The sequence below is a fragment of the Pleurodeles waltl genome, chromosome 10, assembly GCF_031143425.1.
Source record: "Pleurodeles waltl isolate 20211129_DDA chromosome 10, aPleWal1.hap1.20221129, whole genome shotgun sequence".
Lineage (NCBI taxonomy): Eukaryota > Metazoa > Chordata > Amphibia > Caudata > Salamandridae > Pleurodeles > Pleurodeles waltl.
Window position 1 is genome coordinate 549,511,271 of NC_090449.1, and position 5,529 is coordinate 549,516,799.

The 5,529-nt window shown below is 44.7% G+C and overlaps 1 pseudogene; it reads right to left on the reverse strand.

Moving 5' to 3' along the window:
* Positions 1-3,541: 3,541 nt before the first annotated feature.
* On the reverse strand, positions 3,542-4,486 carry LOC138262438 (uncharacterized; annotated as a pseudogene).
* Positions 4,487-5,529: the final 1,043 nt, after the last annotated feature.

The following is a 5,529-nucleotide window of genomic DNA, read 5'->3' on the forward strand; positions in this document are numbered from 1 at the left end:
ACCGCGGTTGAAAGACCGCCGCGTGGATTCATGGGTCGTAATGGCATGGGCGTATTTCTGTTGGCGTGACGGTGGAGGTTTGGTCTTCGCCAGTCTAACGCTGGCCGTTGGTGTGGCGGACTTTTGTGGATGTCGGGTTTTTGGCGGTTTGCCTCTTGAGGGTCAGAATGACCGTGGCGGTTTAACGCGACTGCGGCGGTGTTGTGGCGGCCTTCTGACCGGCGGTAAGTGCCTTTTACCACCGAGGTCAGAATGACCCCCTTAGTGATGGAAGCCTTACCTTAACGACTTGCAGCACGGCGTTGCAGAGTTGGTTGGGACCCACTTCTTCAACGCTCTACCTGTTCCTCTAGAAAACGAGGATGGCTGCCAGATAAACAGATAAAGCGCAGGGTGGAGGATGTTCAGTGTTTTATGCACCTTTTCTGCTTCAATTTGTCAAACCTTTCAAACAAATACGTTTAAGTTATTTATTTTCCTGAATGTCACTCTGTGGATTCCCTCTCATTCTTTTGAGTTGAGTTACGTCCATTAGATGTGCATACGTGTGATCAGCTGAAGGGATGAACCACAACACCGTATTGTTGAAGAGTCAGATTAGCTTTCCTGAATTCCTCTTGATTTGTGAGGAGTGTGCATACAGCTATCTGGAAAAAAATGCAACATTTGTTATACAGTTGCTACCTGATGGAGTGTGATTAAAATCTAATAATTAACATGAGAAGCTTGCAATATAATGCTTAGTGAAATCGCATGGAAAATGTAAACGTTAACACATGTGTATGAAATGTGCCCACGGGGAGTGGCCATCAATGTATTTGATGATTAATGAAATTGACTAATAATGAAATATTAATGCACTAATGTATGATTTTGTATTAGTATTAAGAGTTATATGTATTGAAAATCGCTGATTGATCACTTAGCCTGAGTCGGGGCCTGGCTGCCCGGTTTCATATTAAATGTGTTTTTCGAATGACTTGCTGAAGGACATGTAGTCGTACTTTTCCAGAAGCTGGAAGATGAGTGTAACTGTAGTATAAACCTTCTCATGAGACTCGACTTGCCCAAGGAGACATTCTTGCTGAATGCAACAGTGTAATTTGCAGCAGGTACAAAGTCATTTATACTAGGGAAAACAATGGGACTAATGACTTGAGTAACAAATGTCACTTATTCCTCACCTGACTCTACCCATTGGAGACGTCAATTACAGGAGCCAATAAACTACGTGAGAACTGTTCTGGGGTGACAATCGTAATGTGGTGACCGATGGACTATTGGATGGAGATGATGGTGCGCTAAAACTTGCCCAATTGGAAATTGGGGGACTGTACAACAAGATTGGTATAAAATTAATGGACGCAAGGAGAAATTAGCATTACCAGAGGATTACCAGCCATTACAAGCCATTTCGAAGCGTTAAATGCCATTGTGTGCCTTTTGCTATTGCCCAGCCACTTTGTTACTCTGCTCAGAGACTTTGCTGCTTGAACTTCGCAAACCATCCTCACTTACTTTGCCTTGCCCGATTCATACTTTTCCTCCTTATGAGGGAGGTATTCCCTTTTGCCCCGTCTTGCTGAAATTTGCTGTGTTTCCTGGATGATGGCGAACCAACTGATGTCCTGAGGAGAAAGACTGACTCTGTATGCTGACCCATTACGGAGGGTACCTATGTGATGATGAAATTGTAATTGTCTATTTGCCTTTTCTTTCTAGGTACCAACTGCTTCTTTGATAGAGACCCTAGAAGGATGTTTTCTAAAGTGATGTTACTAAATTGTTTTGCATTAAGCCCTTCATGCCAATACTAATTCGAGGTTAGTTAAGGTGTTCACTAAACGGACGCAAATAGACAAATGACTGAATCTATGCTTTGTTGAATAATTACGCGAATGATACTCTGCTAAAGTTAACCCATGTTGACGTCATGCTATGTTCTAATGTTCATGATCTTTGCTTTGATGAAATCTTAATCGAGTTGCTATATTATGACAATGTTGATGTGTTTCTTGGTTTTGAGACTAATAAACTTGCCAGTAGAGTGTAATCAATAGGGAATAAATATCATAAATCTTACTAAATCCTGGTGTGTTTATTCATGACTGAAAGGTCATGTTGTGTTTCAAGTTTATTGACGTTACTGATTGCTTTGATTAATTTGCTACTGTGATTATTGATGAGGTTATTGATTATTGATTGACATGTTGACTAGTTATCTTGTCTTAAGGAGACTTCAATCAGGGTCAAAAGATTATTCGGCCTTAAACGAGTCCCAGAGTGAATAAATTATCTAGATTGGGACGTGTTATAATACCCCCAACAGTTTGCTCTACTATCGCTTTTGTATTTGTACTTATCCAATTGTATTCACTTATATTAATAACTCCATGTAATTATTAAAAAGTTTTGGTGCTGTTTTCATTAGACCAATTCAAGTCTTCTTCTCTTGGGAGATTTAAACAGACCTTGTGTAATTATCTTTAACTAAGATTTGTTAGCTTTCAAAGTATTTTGAGGCAGTGGTAAGCTCCTACTTAGAATTGTCAGTTCTTTCTTTTCTTTCAGACGTTCCTCCGAAATCCAGGATTGAAGCCAAGTGGGATGAGCGTGGTGCAGAACTGCAGCAGTTTCAGAGCAGTGTTGCAGTTAAGGTGTTCTTCTTCCCAAGTCCTCGAGGCAAAGAATGTGTGTAGTCCTGGGCACTATTTAAATAGAACTTTAGCCAAAGGTGGCTGCCTAGATTTGCCAAAATCTTGTGAGACTTTGCCATTTCTCGCAGTAGAAAGATAGAACATTCCAGCATCCTGAAAAGCTGTTGCACGTACCAAACGACCCCCCCTTTCAAGGAAGGATCTTTCCCACATAGACTTCATAACATCATAGTCACATTACATCAGAGTGCAACAGCACTGGTGAGGGCTGAGATTCACAGTGCAGGTGAGATTCACAGTGCTTTGGGGGCTGAGATTTACAACAAATTATTAGACATGAATGGGAGTTGTCCACAGTGTCAGTTGGTATGCATGTGCTAATGGCGTGCTTGACTGTTCTAAGGGACTTTTTTGTGCCTTGTGGATTCTGGGGCTCATACTGTGACTCATGGAAACTCTGACATATGATATCTATGGCCTTCCATCACAAGGCTATACAACAGTCTTGGTAGTAGGCCACCTCTGCCACATCTGTCCGGGGCTTTTCTTTCAATCTGACTCCAGGTGTAATCCATCTTCTTGCAGTCAGCCTTGAGGTCTCAACACCAGGTGCTTCTTGCTCTTCCTCCTTTCCCTTGATGGCTCCAGGTCAGGGCTGCCTGGTGATGTTTGATGCAGGCTTGTGGAGGGTATGATCTATCCCGCCCCAGGGCTATCATGAGCAGGGAGTTGGAAAGGTTTCTGCCACAGGCCGTTGTTGTTGATGGTGTTGGGCCAGCAGATTTGGAGGACTTTCCTCAGGCAGATATTGATGAAGGTCTGCACTTTGCTGGTGGTGGTCACTTTTGTCCTCTAAGTTTATGCTTCATACAGAAGGACCAATTTCATGCTTGTGTGTTAAAAAGCCTGATCTTGGTGTGCAGCATTAGGTCCTTGGAACTCCAGATCTTCTTTAGCTGAATGAAGGCAGCCCTTGTTTTGCCAATTCTTGCCTTGACATCGGCGTCTGTGCTGCCCTGGTTGTCTACGGCACTGCCAAGGTAAGTGAAGGCCTCAACCTCTTCCAGTGCATCGCCTGCATGAGTGACTGCAGTTGTGCTGGCTGTGTTAGCCTTCAGGATCTTGGTTTTTCCCCTGTGAATGTTGAGGCCAAGTTGTGCTGATGGGCCTGCCACCATGTGGTTTTTCTCTTGCATCTTCAGATAGCTATGGGAGAGTATGGTCAGGTTGTCTGCAAAGTCCAGGTCATCTAGCTGCATCCACGGTGTCCACTGGATCCCATTTCTTTTCCTTGCTGTGGATGTCGTCATGTTCGAGTCTATGGCCAGCAGGAAGAGAAAAGATGAGAGCAAACAATATGGAAGACTACAGTCCTCACTTGAAAGGCTTCTATGAGTTGTCCTACATGGACTATCTTTCAGGTCAATATCTCAAAATAGTCCCTGATGAATCTTACCACTTTACCTGGCACACTGTAGTGGCAGAGGAGTTCCCAAAGAGTCACTCTATTCACGCTCTTGAATGCCTTCTCATAGTCGATGAAGTTGACATAGAGGGGGGAGTTCCATTCCATTGATGGTTCAGTGATAATGAGCAGTGTTGCGGAAGCCAGCGTGCTGATCTCACAACTGAGCATCAACTTTTTCGTTCATTCTGTTCAGGATGACTGTGCTGAAAACCTTGCCGAGGGTTGATAGAAGAGTTCTCCCTCTGTAGTTTGCGCAGTTACTCAGGTCACCTTTCTTGGGGATCTTGATGAGATATCCTTCCTTCCAGACTGACACCATATTTTCCTATTTCCAGATCCTTCCCAACATAGGGTAGAGCATGTCTAGTGACATTTCAATGTCCGCCTTCAGTGCCTCTGCAGGAATGTTGTTGGATCCTGCTGACTTCCCATTTCTCAGATGTTTGATTGCTTGCCATATTTCTTCTTTGGTTGGTCTGCAGTCGATTGCAAGTCCTAGTCAGCTGCCTGTATGTCTGGTGGGGACTACAGCCCAGGCTGGTTCAGCAGTTCTTCAGTCTTCACTGTTGGCCTTCGTTACCCATGATTGTCTTCCCAGCTTTGTTTTTAACAGGTCTTTCAGGCTTGCTGTGTCTGCCAGAGGCTTTTTTTTATGTTGTAGAGTTCTTGCAAGTTTCTTTTTTTAAACTGAATTAATGAAAAGAATAGGCATCTAAAATTTCAGATCTATGAGACATAGGTCCTTATTACGAACATGGCGGTCTGGGCTGCCATGCCGGCTGTTCAGACCGCCATATAATGAACGTGGCAGAACCACCACTTTTGTAACTCCGCAACTGCCAGGCTTCCGCCACCAGGCAGGCTGGCGATGGCGGAGTTACATATCCGACAGGGCAGCGCTGCCCGCCGGATAATGTACCAAGTTCCACCAGCCTTTCCCGGGCGGTCTATCCCGCCAGGGAAAGGCTGGTGGAATGGGTGCCTGGGGGCCCCTGCACTGACCATGCACTTTGCATGGGCAGTCCAGGGGCCCTCATGCACAGCCCCATCACCCATTTGCACAACAGGTGCTGCTGCACCTGCCGCACTGCAACATTGCTGCCGGCATCAAAGTTCAGGCCTTGCATTCAGCTGGGCTGGCTGGCGCATTTTCCACTTGCCAGCCCAGCTGCATGTATGTTACATGGCTGGCAGTGGGTTCTGCGTGCTGGCGGTCTATTGCTGACCGCCAGCACCGAACTCAGTGGGTTTTCCCACTGAGTTCATAATGACCACCATAATCTGCAAAATGATGGTCAGACTGAACAGTAGGATCAATCACTTGAACAGTACCTCCATTGGTTTTTGATGGGCAATCTCAGTGACTGGTACTGAAGGAGTCCATCAGCTGAATTAATCTACAAC